Below are 16534 nucleotides of genomic sequence, written 5' to 3' on the forward strand. Positions count from 1 at the left end.
GCTCCCAGCTGCTGGGGTTCCAGCTGAGCTCTCACTCCTTCTCTGTCCCCTCCTCCCCTTCCACCTGATTCTTGCTTTCCTTCTCCCTTTTGTTTTTTTCCTCCTCGAGGTTGGGGTTACACACAAGGGGGGCAACTCTCCCAGCAGCGTCTGCGCACTTTGCAGAAAACTGGGGTGTAAGATGCAGCAAAGCTGAGTTTGGGGCTGATGTCGTGCGTCCTGAGGCCTCTCCAGGTCCCGGGCTGGTCAACAGCACACAGGGACGTGAAGAGAGGCAGACCCAGGCCGTGGGGCGTCCACGCTGCCTGTGCAGGACCCAGGTCACTGGCCTTGGTGGGAGCCGATCGCAACCTCACTCCAGGGGCGTCCCGGAACTCTGGGCCTGAGTGGGGTGTTTAGGGGCTGGGCTTCCTCCCAAGCACATGTCTCGTCCACACGGCAAGTCTACACTTTGTCTCATTGGCCATGGGCTGTCGGCAGACCGCTCACAAATAAACAGGCAAATTCGTGACCCAAACTAGTGCTCTTTAGTCTACAGGGAAATAAATGAATGAACCACAGACTCCGTCAGATACAGCAACCCCTCAGGGTGTCGGCAATGGAGAGGTCTGTTGAAACCTTAGGACCAGTGGCTGAGACATCTCTAGGGGCAGCCCATGAGGTGGGTGGGGAGCCTCACAAAGGGGTGAGCACTCCGTCACTGAGCAAATTCGAGGCGGTCTTGGTGGCCATCCCTCCAGGGTGCTCTGAAAGGGGGCTGGACTCTCTGAACCATAGGTGCCTTTCTGGCCTCCAAATTGCAGAATTGTCACTTTGATAACATGAAGGTTATCTGGAGTTCTGCCTCATTTTCCCCTTTGGAACTAAAAAGCCTCTCTTCTGCTTTGTGGCTGGGCGGAGGCCCACGGCTCCCTGCACACAGGAGCACTGTGAGGAATGTCGATTTGTCCTCGGTAGGTTGTTGAAGACACGCAGAAGGGAGCCCCGGGCCCACCCCTGGGAACGCTCGAGTGTGCGCATGCTGTGGGGACATATTTCTGGCCACAGGCTGCGGGCACCTGCTGCTTCCCTGGCCAGTGGCACCTGCCCATCTGCTCTTCAGACACATGCCAGCCGGGGGCTCTGCCCACCACAGGACAACGAGGGTCCTGGTCAGAGCGGGCCCTTTCCTAGGTCACCTGGGTGGGCAGGAAGGACAGACCCCCGGTCCATTGGGAATCTGCGGTGGGTGCCCCAGGACCCCCAAAGGGACAAAGCAGCCTTGGCAGTGAGTGGGAGAGGGGACTCAGGAAACAGGCTCCGTCCCGTGTGCCTCCCTTCAAGACCCTGTCTGTCCACCTGTGTGTTTGGAGTTTCTTGGGGTGCCCCAAAGAGCAAGCCCCCGGTCACTGCAGAGAGCCCAGGGCCCGGCCTCAGTCCCAGCAGGAGAGGGTCCTCCTCACAGACCGGGGGCGGGCGGCTGAGCCAGGGGCTGAGGGGCGGGGGGCCAGGGACCCTCCGTCTGTGGGGTGGCTGGCTGCTGCAGCCACTCCCAGCGGACACGCGTGTCTGCCGACAGCATCGCTGGGAGCAGGGGACAGCACACGTTGTTTCTCTGGAGATGCTGTTTTTAAACTGAACTTCTGTCCTGGGGAACCCCGTTTATGGATGCGCCCTCTTTAAAGGGGTGCTGCGTTGTGGTCGAATGGGAAGTTCTCCCTGCCGGTGAGTGCCCGCGGCGGCTGCTAGCTCGCCGGCTTCGGCTGGGGGCAGGTGGAGAGGGCCTTGTCTAGAGGAGGCGGGCAGCCCTCTATCTTAGGGGGGACGTCGCCGGAGCAGCAAGAATGAGCGACTCCGCCGGTCGCCCCCAGGAGACAGCTGGGACCCTAGGATCTGGCCCCGGAGCTCCTGACACATGCCCAGTGCTAACACCATCCCACATCCTCACAGGGAAGGCAGGTATGTCACCAGTGGGGCCCGCCTCAGGTGACAGTGATGGCACAGTCATGTCCTCCTAGCCAAGCCCAGGACACTAGGGTGGGTCACACGCCACCGAGAGTTCCAAGTAAAAGCAAGTGGGATGGCTTGTTGACAGCAGCTCCCGGGGCAGCTGGGCCTGGGCCCTGCTCCGCCCTCTTCCTGCAGATGGTCTGGGTGGGAGACATCCCAGGACTGGCCTGATGTCACCGTGGAGATGCCTGTGTTGGGCTCCCTCCTGGCTGAAATCTCCTGTGTCTCTCAGTGCAGGACAAGTGGGTGCTTCACACCACGCCAGGCTGAGTCCTGAGTCCCCCAGCTGTGCTGACCACCAGGCCCCGTGAACCTGTGCCGGTCCTGCCTGCAGGGACGACCACTGGAAGCGAGCGGAACCATCACACCAGGTCGACCCAACCCACTTCTGTGGCCTTTCTGGGGCATCTCTCACAAGCACCAAGACCGGATTTCAGCTGCTGTGTGGACAACAGGGTCAAAGCAAAGGTTTCGGGCTGGCCCTGAGTCTGCCAAGCAAAGCAAGCAACTGCAGACTCAGGGCTTCCCTTCCACCTGAGCCCCGAGGAGATGGCTGCACACATGGCCGGCCACTTGCCAGAGTGGGTCCCTGGAGAAGTTTCTGACCTCACATAATCCAGGTGTAAGTGGGTGTAAATGCTCTGCCCTCCTTGTCCCCGCTGCCCGGCACCGTGGTGGGGGAATGGAGACCCAGCTTGAGGGTGCCCACATACAGAAGCATGGTCCCACCGGGGGCTCCCAGCAAACACCAGCAAGGAGGGGCCCAGGCCAGCCCCACCCCAGCCTCATGGGCGTTCGGCTCCTTGTCGGGTGGAAACGTCCACTTCCGGTCTTGCTGCTTTGTTTGGACCGGAGGCCGACCAGAGGTGCTCGGGGAAGGGCAGAGTTGTGAAAAGCCACCAAAGTGCCAACACCCGGGACAGTTGGGACAGGTAAAGGCTGTGGGTGCAGAGAAGCCCCCCAAATCCTGGCCTGGCTTGTGAAGTCCCCGCAGCTTGCAGGTTTCACTCCCGGGCCCCTCCCGGCCCCACAGCTGGCCTCAGGCCCGCCCCGCTCCCTGGGCCGATGTGGTTAAACGCCAACAGCCCCAGCACCTTTTCAAACCCTAATTTGACTTGAAGCTGGGCCAAGAGCAGAAGTCTCTGAGCCTAGGGCTGCACACGACCACAGCCTCAGCTGTGACATTCTGAAGTGAGAAACTTTTGTTTTGTTTTTTGATCATAAAAAAAGATTGGAAAAAAAGCCCAAACAACCAAAACCAAAGGCTCGTGGCAGGTCCTTGCCCAGGGTGAGGTGGGAGCCCGGCTCTGCCCACAGGAAGCGGTTCCTCTACCGAGTTGATGCAAGGCCCCCCGGGGGTGTCACATTCATAACCTTTTTCTGGTCACACAGACGGTGACGAACGGCAGAGCTGGCGAACGGGGCACCCCCACAGCAGGTGCAAGAGGAATTCCCGCAATGGCTAAACCGAGGCAAATCGGGGGTGGGGGCTTCCAAAACCCACCGGCACTCTCAGGGTGCCGGACAAAGGCCTAAGTGTGGAAGCCAATTGCCAGGCCAAGGTGCCCACCAAGGATCCCCAGGGCCTCCTCCAGCAGCCCTGTCCCCCTGGCTGGCACTTCTGCATCCTCCAGCCCACAACCTGGGGAGGCGCTGCTCAGAGGCCTGGGGCCTCCTTACCCTCAGACCTGCTCAGATGTCCCCATCACTGTGGACAAGGATCAACGCAGGCTGCACCCGCAAGAGACTTCCAGATGCGCCTCTCAGAGAACCCAACACATCGGGCTGAGGGAGGCTCGGGATCTTCGCACCCCTTCCTGTTTAGACATCCTCCTGCTCTCTGGAGAGGTCAGCGATGTGCAGAACCGTGGCCCCACAGAGCCTGGCCCCCGGGGCTCTCTCCACCACACCCTTGCTCGGGAGGAGGCAAGTCCCTCTGGCCACCACCACCCTGCAGACTGCTGACGCTGCGATGACCGCTCCTCCAGCTGCTAAGTCTCACTACGGTCACTATAGTCGCTAGATGCTCACATCTTCCTGAGGGGCAGCCACTGTGGTAGCCACATTTGTAGATGAGGAAACTGAGGTACACAGAGGTGAATAACTGGCCCAATGTCGCACAGCCAGAAAGGGGCAGACCAGCTGGATAGTGGGCACTGGCTGCCCATCTCACCCCTTTCATGATCTGTGGGGACCAGTGCCATGCCTCCCGGCCGGGGTTGCCCTTCTCATCTCTCCTCTACTTGAGGATGCTAGCCAAGAGCAAGAGAAGCTTCCAGAGCCTCACCAAGGAGTAGTGTTCACTCGGGGCTCACAGAATGTCTCCACAGATGGAGGGATGGATGGACAGATAGATGGTGGATGGGTGGTTGAGGGTGGATGGATGGATGAGTAGATGGATGAATGGATGGATGGATGGTTGGGTGGATGGATGAGTAGATGGATGGATGGATGGCTAGATGGATGACGGGGTAGATGATGCATCATGGATAGATGGATGGATGGATGGATGAAGAGCACAGTCCTTCCAACCTGCCCAGATACCTCTGGCTTCCTCCACCTCCCAGGTGAGATACAAGGGAACATCCTGCAAGGAGTTGTAAAGGTGGCAGAACACAGGGACTCCTCTCCCAGGGGCGTGCCTTGATCCCACACATGGGGGTAGGCCCCTCTGAGTGGATCTCACAGCCCCCGCCCCACCCATCACAGTACGGACCACAGAGTGCCGTTGCCTGTCTTATCCACATAATTTCTTCCTCTTCCTCTGGATGACAAGGGCCGATTCCCACAGCGAGGCAGACAGTGGGTGCTCAGTGAATGTCTGGGGGACAAACGAATGAACTAAGGTGCCTCAAGACAACTGAGACTGCCTCCCAAGCTGCTGTAGGCCTTTGCCCAGTGGGCCTTTCTCTCCTCATCTCCCCTCTCCACATTCTGGACCCTTTCCCTTCTCATTCCTGAATGGCTTCTGCCGAAGGAGGTACAAACCCTCCTAGTCGCTCTGCCCTCTGGAAATCAGTTGCAATTTTTCCCGGGTCCAGTGTTACGGCGCTGTTGTCCTGCGTTCAGCGTTACCGTGCGATGTTCCCCCCAGGTCCGTGTGGCAGCATCCTGTTTCCCAGGGCAGAGGCCGCGCCGGCTCCTCCAGCTCAGCACTGTGGGAGCCAGCGCACACTAGGGCCTGGCGGGCGGCTGGGTGGATCCAGCCAGGTCATGTTTAGTGCCTTCCCTGCGGCTGACTCAGTCTCTCCGAGCCCATCCTTCTTCCTTCTCCAAGGGACGTGTCGGTCTGCGGAAGCTCCGTGACCCATCGCCTTCCGTATCAGGCCTCACGTTCTGAGATCAGCCCCCGCAAATAGCTCAAATCTCAGCGGGCCGAATCTCAACAAATACCTTGCCAATGCCCATAGCGAGGACTTCTCCCAGCTCTTTGACATGCAGAAATGGTCATTGGCAGAGGGCTCCTGGTGCAGGCGGTGTTGTCTTTGGATGTCCTGCAAATAGCCAGCTCTGGCCTCTTCCCCCAGCAGGCCCAGGTATGCATCCACAAAAATGCTGGCCTGGGCCTGCGCCTTTGTTTTGGCTTATAGAGGGAGGAGGTGTGCTTTCCTCCCAACAGCTCATTGTAACGATTCTACCGCCTAGGATTTCTGTTTCTTCCGGGTGCTCCGGAGCTCGGGGCCCCGGGGTTCTGTAACTGTCATCTATTGGGCCTATCCTTTCTCTTGCACCAACCCTCCCAGTGCATCAGACTAAGAGACAGGGCAATGTTGGGTTTCTGGCTCATGTGGGCTTCTTTTGGATTCTCCAGTTCTCAGGCTCTGTCATCCTGGCCAGAGGCCATCCAGGTTCTCAGTGAGGGGCCTTGAGCTGCACGCCAGGCCTGCGCTTGGATGCAGGCTCAGCCTGCGACATCTCCCTGGGCACCCTAAGCCGGCTTCCTTCCCAAGCTGTGGGCACATTGGGTCAGATCAGCAAGTTTGGAAATGATTCATAGACAGAGGTGCGGCAAAGTCAGTCTTGAATGACAAATGGAACCAATTAAATTCAATAGCTCTCCCTCTTTCCCCGTGTTCCAGCCAGTTCCTACGGCCAGTCACCTTTGACGAAATATATTAAAGGAATTAAAAGTGTGTCCCCCATGATATTACCTGGATCCCTTTCAAGTCCATACCAGCCAAGTTCAAACATCTATTCAACCCCAGGAAATAGAATCGAAACGGTTTATTAAAAATCTAATCACAAGCATTCATATGACACAAATGGTTCAGAGCTGCACCCACCAACCCCACGGCCTCTCCCAGGGGCAGCACAATGCAGCCGATTACCCAGAATTTAAATGGGGGTGTTTTAAGAGCCTTGGAACATTTTAATCGGGATCTTTCTTTGTGGGTTCCGCTATTGTACTCTTTTCATTTAAGAAAGGCAAAGGAGGGGAGGACACACTCACTTTCTTCCCTTGAGTGAGCTGCACGTAGGACTTATTCTGGCAGATCTGTTTCTACTGGTGTTGTCAGGATATGAATGAAAACCCACGGGAAAAGAGAGCACTCTGCTTGCTTAATTAAAGGGGTGCAGCGCGGTTTAGGGCAGCTAGCCCGTCTGCTGTCCTGTGGGGACACTTCCCCAGGTGACTGGATGGGAGTTCTCGCAAGAGAGCGGCCATGTGTGTGCAGAGATGGTCCTTTCCCTCCTTGGGGTGGGTGTGGCTGGGGGGGGAGCATTGTTTCTTGGGGGAGGGGCCGTTAGTGGTCTCCCTTGCACTTTGGGCTTTCTGGATCTCTGGCTCCTCCGCAGACAGTCGGGACACCCATGGGTACAGATGAGTTACCTTTGAAGTCTTCCTAGCCAGTGGCAGCCACCCAGGGCTTGATCGTGGAGCCCCTCTCCAGTGACGGAGACCCCAAACCTCCTCTGGGTGGAGGCGTTGGACACCTGGTCTCTGGTGTGGCTCTTGAGGGAGAACTATGTCCTGGAGACTCTGCCAGAGCCACCCCATGTAGTGCCTGCCCGGCCAGTGCTGGCTGCAACTCCACGCAGCAAGGCCTGGGTAGCTCAAGCTGGCAAGCAGGTCCCCAGCGAGCCCTCGAAGGTCAGGAATGTCCACCAAACTGGTGGTTTCCCTTCGGCACACACAGCTCCTCCCCTCTGTTGGGGCATAGGCTCTTTTCTAGAAGGTTCTCTGACCCTGTGAGGACATTCAGCCCTGAGGTATGCCAGATGCATAATGTTCCCCAAACCCTTTATTTCGTTTCACTCTCTAAACAGCTATTACTCTACTTTTACTTTAATTTTTTTTTTCTAGTCTTCCTCTCTAAATGATGACTATTTTAAAATTATTTTTAAGTAAAAATAATCACTTTGATTCTTTCCTACGGGTCTTGTTTTGAAGACAAGTTTTTTTTTTCTATTTAACATCCAATTTAATTTTTTAAAAACATAGTGAAAAATATAACAGAATCAGAATATTTAAAATAAGTACCCTCGCTTCTCAAACCAGTAATTCTTTAAGTCGTATCAACTATAAATTATGAAAACTAAATTCAGAAGTAATTACTATAAAATACATGACTGCTTCCACTTTTGTCAGCATCTTACATTTACACGTACACTCTATGGTGGACGCAGAAATTCTCTGAAAGCTTCATCTCCTTGGGGCCTTGAGCTAGATATTAGAGCCACAGGCAATGGACACACAAAGTCAGAACGCTGGCCTTTGGGATTCAGCCTTTTGTTGGTACAAGATGGTGACAAGGCGTCTCAGGGGCTGGCTTGGACTGGGGACTCCCCGGTTGGCCAAGTCAGGGCTGTGTGGAAGGCTTCTGCTTGGGGTCCCCAACAACACTCCTTGGGATGCCTGGCTGCGGGGTCGGCTCATGGAGCCACCTCTGGGAAGGATGTGCTGCCCCAGGTCCTGGCCTCCAGCTTGCTGTGCGCCGGGGAGGGCTGAGCGGAGGCCGTGGCACGTGGAGATGCACCCTTAGGATGACTGCCTGCTTTGTCCAGGGCCACGGCACAGGGGCATGACTCGCCGCGGAGGCAGCTTCTCAAGGCTGTGCTCTGCGTTCCACGAGCATGCCAAGGGGTCCTCGAATGACTGATGAGAAAACCCACCATCCGCGGGTTTTCTGCAGAGGCTGGTGGAGAAATTTTTGGATTCTCATGGAACTCAGATCCCAGAATGTTTCAATGAACAGCTCACTTGCAGATGGTAATTAGACTTCATTTGGGCGGGGTAACTCTGAGTGAAAACATCCCCCAGCTTGGCCAAGTCACCTCTCACTTGACCTCGGCTCAGTTTCTCCTCCAGTGACCTGCGTCGGACGAGCTCTTTTCCTTTTCATGTGTTTGGGTGGAGGAGGATTCAAATTAGGTTTGAGATTTTCATCTCGTGGCTTCTCGAGGGCTGTCCTTTCACGGGAATCTTAAAGAGTAACTAGTCTCCTCGGGGAGCTGGTAAGTTGAGACACAGCCGTGAAATTGGGTTGTATGCATGTTTCTGGACAACAGACACTTGGGCCCAGCTGTTTCAGGGAGGAACTGGGGCTGGCAGCCCCGGCACGTCCCAGTGTCTCCGGAAAAGCCGTGTGGCTGTTGATGCGTTGGGCTTGAGGGTCAGCCAAAAGCTAGCTTCTTGCAAGATCCCTACCCGCCCTGCAAAGCCAAGAGCTTGCATTCCACCTTCCTCTCTGTGGGGTGAGACCCTCCCAAATCACGCATGCCGTGCGATCCACACGCACGACCTCCTGTCATTGCAAATGGAGAGGTGGCCCCCCTGTGACAGCCAGATCTCCGAGCTGCAGGGACCCTCTGCTTGTCAGAGTGCAGACACCAGAAGACATGTACCCCTTCTTTACCTGGTCGACATCTCACAAACAAAGCAGAGCAAAAGAAACCACGCTGGCGGAGCCCCTTGCTCCCCCCAAATGCCACAAAGTTCCCTTTGTGCGCTGGTAGACTGGGGCAGACCAAGACTCGGTGTTCGAAGGCGCGGTTACAGCCTGATATTATGCAATAGGATGTTAACCACACATTCTAATAAAAAAATAAAACAAATAATAATAAACATTTGACCTAGAGGAAAGATCTTTCGCGAGACGCCCTAATCATTTTTCTGCTCCGACCTCAGTTTTCCTGGACCGGCTCCAGCCAGCCCAGGGTGGTGCGACAGCCTTTTTCTTGGAGGGAACAAAAGGTCTTTTCAGTCCTAAGGGCCGTCAAGTTTACCCAAATATTCTCAGCTTACTACTCGCCCCTTTCTGAATTGATATTTCCAATAAAAGGACACTTTGTATCTTTAAGCCACACTGGCCCCCTGAGCGAGGATGCGGAGGGCAGGGAAGCCCCCTGCGCAGCCTGGCCGGCCACTTCCTTGGAGACGAGCGGGAAAGAGGCGTCCATGGCATAATGGGCCGGCAGTGGGCAGCCCAGGGCTGAGCGCAGTGGTCAAGGCTGGGCGCCAAGGGAAGGAGGAGACAGGTACCCTCCACTGACCCTTGTGTCAGCATTGCCCACAGCCCCTGTCCTCCCGGCACTGGTTCTAATTTTGGGCAAGCCTGTCCAGTCTGTGAGCAACTGCCAGGCACGTGAGGTCATGAGTGTGCTCGGTGGCGGCGGGAGAGAATTCCTTCCAGCCGGGCCGGGCTGCGCAAGGCCTGTGTTCTCCGGCTGTTGGCACGCCAGGGCAGGGGGCGGCCACATGGGAGCCTGCCTTTCACGACAGGGCAGGGCTATTTCTGAGCATCGGCTCTTCCCCATCTGCCCAGACTCTCTCCTGCTAGCCAGCCTCAGAGCCCTGACCCATGTGTGAGTGTGTGCGTGTGTGTGCACTTGTGTGCATGAGTGCATGGATTGCATGTGTGTGTGCACATGTGTGAGTGCATGAGTGTGCACGTGTGCATGTTTGCGCCCCCAAGCATGCACACGCATGCAACCGACACCTTTTAGAGTGGTCTCCGCAGCCCACAAAGGGCATTTCCTTCCACCCCAGCCTCCTCCAAACGGCTCTGATTAGCGTTAATGATAATTCTCATTAATCACCTTGGGTTGTGCAGAATGGAAACGAGGCCGCGGCGAAGTGACAGCAGCCACTTAGGTGTATTTATGACTTGTGTGTGCAGCAGCAGCGCCGGCCCTGACACCTCTGGCCTGTGGCTGACATGAGGGCTGACATTTGGGTCCGCCAGCTGCCCGGCACAGAGCCCCCAGTGTTTCTTCTCCTCGCCCAACCTCAGGGACGCCACCAGCCAGGGGCCCCTCCTTGTGCACAGCTGAGCAAGGTCGGGGAGGGGGAGCTTTGGGGCGTGGGCAGCCTTCCCCCAGTGCTGAGGAGGAAGAGGTGGGAGGGGCACTTGTATCTCCGTCCTTCACAAGCAGAGCTGCATACCCACTTTCCTCTCCCTGACCCCGGGGGGGTCGCCTGCTCTGCGTGTGTGTCCCCACTCAGGGGTGGGACTGCATCTGATCTACCTGTGACCCTCAGGAGTGTGCACAGTAGGTGCTTGGAGGTGTTTGTGGCTCTGCGACGGGCTGAGCATGCAGAGGAGAAGGGCAGCTGCAGTGGGCCCCACCGGAGTGCCCCTGAGCAGCCATCCCAGGGCCTCCGGTCATTGCTGAGTCCGGGGGAACCCTGCAACTCAACTCAGGTACACCCGAACCAACCACACTGAACCCACAGCCCTCTGACTCCGGGTTGCTTCCAGGAGACCCCTCCTCGCCCCTGCAGCCTCACCCACTGAGTCACTTCCCCACTGAGACAAGCCGGATTTATTCTGCGGCCCCCTGCACGTTTCCTCCCTTTTATCTCCACCTGCAGCCCTGGCCGGGGATGCTCCATGTGGGTTCGGACGGCAGGACGCACAGGTGTGGGAAGAACGGAGCTCGTAGAGGATTAGGCAGCCCTAAAACACGCCGCTTCCTTAAGAAGCAAAAAACGTGTCTTTCTCGGGGCTCAAGGAAGAGTGGGTCCATATGTAGTCTTCTGGTCCTCCTGGCCGGACCGCGATAATTAAAATGTGCTCTGGTTTCCATAAGGCCCACCTGTCCCCCTGGCAGCTGGGTGGGGGAAGGAAGGAATCGCCTGGGCAGCAAATAACTATGTTGCCATCAGTCTGGTTTAATTTTGCCCTGGCACCAGGGGGCCACGTGCAGGAGCACAGGGTCATTTCCAGGCTGTTGCCAGGGTGAGGAGGGCAGGGAAGCGTGGCCGGGCAGTGGACATTCTGGATGTGGGAGGCTCCATCGACCTGGGCTGAAATGAGAAGGAGCCATTGCTGAGCTTATCAGAGGAGGGGCTCTGGGTTAGAACCCAGAGCGCCAACTCTGGGCACCTCGAGGGGCTGCAGCTCGTCTCCAGGCCTATCTGCAGCCCTCCAGCACAAGGTCAAGGTGAGCTCTGTGAAGGCTGCTGCGCAGGGCTATTTGGCAAACAAGGAACCCCGGAGGAACCGTTAAACCGCCCATACCCCAGACCTCACGGGAGGAACAGCATCCTGAGCACATGACCTGCCACGCCACTGTGAAAAGGGGGTGGGTTTGGGGCGGGTCTGACCCCCACGCCCTTCCACACGCCCACCTGAAGTTCTGAGCCTGAGTCGGAAGCTGGGGGGAGTGGCGGAGGGGCAGCACTTTGATCTCCCCTCCAGGCCACATGCCCCTGGCCCGTAGAAAAGATGAAGGGGCTCATTCACGTTTCTGAAGACCTCCAGGGCTGGCTCAAGAGGAGGCCTGGGCCCCTCTGGTCCCTAATCTGGGGGCATCCGCTTTCGGTTGAGCGGTTTGTGCTGGGGGTGGGACCTGCATGGATCCGGGTTTTGTTTTCTTTTGGGCTTTTCTCCTCCTCCTTTCTCCTCCTCCTCTTCCCTTCTCTTCAAAAGGATTTTGGTCCCAACATCCAGCGTCCTGCGGGTTTCCTCAGGTGGCCGTAATCATGTTGGAAGACGACCGTCAGGCCAGCCTCATGGCTGCACCTCTGCGGCCGGCTCAGAGCTGCGCAGGAGGCAGGGGTGCAGGCTTGTTTGGAAGGTGGCCTTTTTTGGGGGGCAAAGTGAGAATATTACGAATTTTATACTTATGAAATCTAGGCTGGATCGCAGACCGCTTCACCATGGGCGAAGCAGCCTCGTCTGAGGCCTGGGAGGACATGGAAGTCCCAGCCGCTCCGTGCTCGCCTGGATTCCTGGGCTCAGAGCGTTCCCGGGCCATCAACCCCGTGACTCCCTCCGCGGTGGGAGGGCTTCCCCAGAAATGAATACCTCCCCTGAGAATGTTTAATTAAGGACAACGTGGGAATGTCCATTTCACGCTGGCGGTTAAACTAGTTGTCAAAGGACAATGACAGTGGACAGACAGCAATTCCTGAGGCACCAGCCCGTGGGGTGGGCAGCCCCTCTGATGCTGATGTTGTCAGGAGAGGATGGCAGCCTCGTGCCCCGGGCCGTAGGTCTGTGGTGCTGCCTTTGGTCCCTGAGGCTCAGAGCTGCCCAGGGGAGGTCATCTGTGTCCACACTGACTTGGATTTGCTGGGTCAGAAAGATCCTCCCTGAAGTCATTGGTGGGATGGGCACAGCAGCCCCCCAGATTCCGGGATCCGTCTCTCTGTTCCTGGGGGAGCAGTCACAAGGGGGCCTTCACTGGTCCTGAAATAATGAGGATGCGAGTCGTGGGCTCTTTAAATCCCTGCTTTCCAGCAAGCTCTGAAGAGACACACTCCTGTTCCTGAGGGCGATGTCTGTCTGTGCCCATGTCTGTATCAGGTCCACATCCACATCCACATCCACATCTAGTTTTGAATCAAGCCGTCAGTGTCCTTCTCCCTCCGAGGTGACCTGTGTTCTCAGTCACATTTGTACAAGTGACCCCTGTGCTGGTCTTCTGGTGACCGTCCGGCCCCCGTGGGTGCCTATCTCCTTCCTCCAGGGAGCCCCCCAGACCCCCGCCCTCGGCACGTCTCCTGTTTAATTCCTTCCCTCTCCTTGCAGGATCCACGGCTTGTGCTGGTAACGTGCCTGTGTCTCTGTTCTTCCTGCCTCTCTGTTCTCAGGGGAAGGACTCCTGGGGGCGTCCCATGCACAGGGCGGGCGAGCCATGTGTCCCCTCTGGCCACAGAGTTTCAGTTTGCAATAGGCACTACGAATGCTGGAGGTGAGTGGGGGGTGTGCCAGAACAGGAAGGATGAGGTCACCAGAGTCAAAATGAGGCCACTCCACACTCCAAGGAGGAAAGTCTGCCTGAGAGGTGGGACTGAGTCAAGAGGGGTTGCTTTCCTCCGCCTCCCGATGGACATCCGGCGGCTGGCTGGCCGCCAGCAGAAGTCTGGTCTGGGCGGTGGCCAGTTGGGCCCTGTCATTTCCCACCGACTGGCTGAGTCTCCTTTGATCCCACTCTTCCCCTGGCCCGTCTGGGGCCTGCTCCCAAAGTCCAGGACGCGTTCCTTCCTCGGTCTTCCCTCCAAGAAAGCCGGGGTTTGGCAGGTGTCATGCCCAAAATGAACTTCAGGGTTGTGGCCGGGTAAAATTTGGGCTGCACCATAGACAAATGCCGTGGCTGTTATTTGTGTTTGACAAATCTCTCTCTCTCTTTTTTAGCTTTTTTCTTTTCTTAACAAAACGATGATTATCATGGACCACACACAACTTGGGGGGGGGGTGCGCTGTTCTGCATGGTGGAAGCAGGGGCTCCTCAGCTGCCTGGAACATTGGAGAAGGTTCTTGGTCACACTTCAGTGTGGCCTCCGGATAGCACACAGCTTCAGGTGGCTTCCTCGTACACAGAGACCCCTGCCTCCAGCTCCCACCAGGTGCTGAGTGCAGGTGAGGCACGCAGGCTGAAATGGGGTCAGGAGGAAGGAGCCCCTGCAGGCCGGGATGGTGCAGACTCGTGGTTCAAAGGCAGAGGCCTCTGAATGAGAGTCTGTGGCCCCGTCCACCCACCCTAGTAGAGCCGAAATGTGGGACGAGGAATGCTGTCTCTTAAAACCGTCCCCCACTTCAAAAAGGCTTTTCATGCTGCTCAATGGGACCCTGTTTCGCGGACACTGCGGTGATTGTTGTCAGTGTCTTCGCTCAGTCACAGAGAAGAGGCTCTGTTGGAGAACACCAGCGCGCAGAAAGCCCCTCCTCCCCGCAGCAGCACAGCACACGCGCATCTGGCACCGTTTTGTGACTTTCCAGGGACGTTCCACTTTGGAAAAATGGAGTAGCTTGGTCCCAATGGGACCTGAGAGGGACGAGGCGCTGGGGCAGGACGGCTCGGCGGCTCCTGTCTGCGCCCCAGGGCTGTCTCTCCTCCCACCGCGGCCCCTGCCCCCACAGCCTGGCTGAAGTCTCCCTCCACTCAGTGAGGACCCGGCATGGCGTCCAGCTCCAAACGCCTCTCATCCCAGAGCCCACGCTCACGCTTGACCCGCCTCTGCCAGAGGCTCATCCACAGTCTGGGTGCCCAAAGGACAAGGAGACGGGGGCCACCGTGACCGAGATGCACGCAAGCCAGCTGCAGTGTTCTTGGCCTCCGTTCCCCATCGGGGACTTGTGACCCACCGGAGGGACGTGCGCTCATCGCAGAGCCCGACGGCCTCTATCCCGGCAGAGCCCAAGCTTTCATCCGAGAACAAAGAGCAGTGCAGGTTCTAGAAGACTCCGCTGCTTCCAGAGGTGACCGGCCTCGCTTGCCTGAAGTCCCGCCAACCACCTTTGGTTGCAGCGGAAAACATCTCCTGGGACTGAAGTCCGCGGTCCCTAACACGTGAGCTCTGCACACATGGTCGTCATTAAAGTGCCGTGTCCCGGAGGATGAGATAAAAGAAGTGTTTGATTCATTTACCAGAGCTTTCAAATATGTGACAATTAGGGACAAGGGACGCTGGCCCTGCTCAGGGGAACGCATGGAGTTAATTATGTTTGCCTGTTACTTCTTGCTCGCCGTCAGCCGCTGAAGGGACCCCGTCCCAAGGGGCAGGCCGCCTCTAAAGAGCTGTCTGCGCCTTCAGAGGCTGCCTGTCTCCACGTGGGCCGGGCTGCACGTCTAAGTCCAGACAAAAGCACACGCACACAGCGTCCGTTCTCCGAGAGACCTTACACATGACACATGTCTGAAGCCCTTGTCTGATGCCAACTTCTAAATAAACATCACTTTTTAGCAAGGGTGTTGCTTTTAACGGGGGCTCGTTTTCCAGGCTTCTGAGCTCTGGCTGCTGATTTCTCTCCAGTCACACCGAGGACACGTTTTCGTTCTTTTTTTTTCTTTTCCAGGGGGAAAGAAGTTAAGATTGCCAACAATTTTCTAAAGACCCTTTAAAAGAAGGCCCGAAGAGAAGGAGCTGTGCAAGTTGATGAGGATAAACAATGATGACAGGTGGAGTGGAGGGTGAAATTCGAACTCTGAAGTAACTGCAAATAGAGATTTCTTGCAGATGGCGCGGACAGGCCCCGCCTCGGGAAGGCCGCTGTGCTGGCGCTCCTGACGGGCCCGGGCCGCGTGGGTCCGGCTGTTTGTGCCTCCTCCTGGAAGCTTCTCGGCAAGCTCCGGGAGGAGGGGAGAGCCTCACGCCTTGAGAGAGAGAGGGTCAGGAGTGGCTGTTTTCGTGTGATCCCGGGTAGAAAGAGAGTCATCCTCCCCAGGAGGGCTGGCCAGCCTTCGCCGTGTGGCATGAGTTTAATTTGTGCCCCCGATTTTCTGCATTTAAGAAATGATTCTGAGGTTTTAAAAAATACATATATTCAAAGACTCCAGTGGGCAAACGGAGGCTTCAAGTCAATCAGCTGAAGGATGGCCCCGGATGACAATGGCAGCAGTGGCGGCACTAATGTGCTCCCTCTGGCTTTCCACAGGGGTGCTGGCCACTGTTCGAGTCTCTGCATTTTCTGTTCTCCTCCGTGTACCGAGGAGCATCCGTTTCCCTCAAAATGGTTTGAATTAGGGGTGAGCTCACCTCCTCTCTTGGCATGAGTCATCGCCCACGGTGACGGTGCAGAGACTCAGAATCAGGTGGAAATCAGACATGATTTCCTATCGTTTGGTGGATTATCCCCGCTGCTACTTGAACAAGCATGGCGACGTTTGTTTCTGGGAGCCACATCTGGTCTGCGGCCCCGGGAAGATCATCACTCTGTTGTCACACTTGCAGATGTTCGAGACCTTTCAGCAAGGGTTGGGGGCAGCAGGGGCCTCACTCCTTGCCTCTTCCCAGGCCGCGTGGGAGAGCCCAGGGCTGCATTCTGCCCTCATCCCAGCCATGCTGCGAGGCCAGGGCCGGGCGTCTGGAGCAGGCAGCAGTGGAGGTCAGTGGCCGGCGATTTCCTGTGGCCACTAGGGTCTCCGGCCTCCCGTCCCCTGGCTGCCACTCTGCGCAGATCTCACCCCCAGTGCCCTCTTAGGGCGGGTGAAGGCCTTGTGTCCAGAGAAAACCCCTTGCAGGAACTACTTACCTAAGCTCCCGGAGGGTGAGCCGGTGAGAGGTGGAAATGGAAGCTTTATGGTGACTTTTATCTGCAGGCGGGGACGTGGAACAAACTGACCCCCAAGGTGGAAAACGGCCACTGTGCTGTGT

General features: G+C 56.9%; 1 protein-coding gene and 1 long non-coding RNA gene across 12 annotated transcripts in view; one reads left to right on the forward strand and one right to left on the reverse strand.

Annotated features, from left to right (window-relative positions):
* The window catches only part of PRDM16 (PR/SET domain 16), a 347636-nt gene that overhangs the window by 60781 nt on the left and 270321 nt on the right, over nucleotides 1-16534 (reverse strand). The gene's annotated exons all lie outside the window — the stretch shown is intronic.
* Nucleotides 10463-15142, forward strand: LOC138921304 (uncharacterized). Its single transcript, XR_011433791.1, has 3 exons — nucleotides 10463-10634; nucleotides 12969-13131; nucleotides 13575-15142. It is a non-coding gene; the product is annotated as an uncharacterized lncRNA (long non-coding RNA).

The sequence above is a fragment of the Equus caballus genome, chromosome 2, assembly GCF_041296265.1.
Source record: "Equus caballus isolate H_3958 breed thoroughbred chromosome 2, TB-T2T, whole genome shotgun sequence".
In the NCBI taxonomy this organism is placed as follows: Eukaryota; Metazoa; Chordata; class Mammalia; order Perissodactyla; family Equidae; genus Equus; species Equus caballus.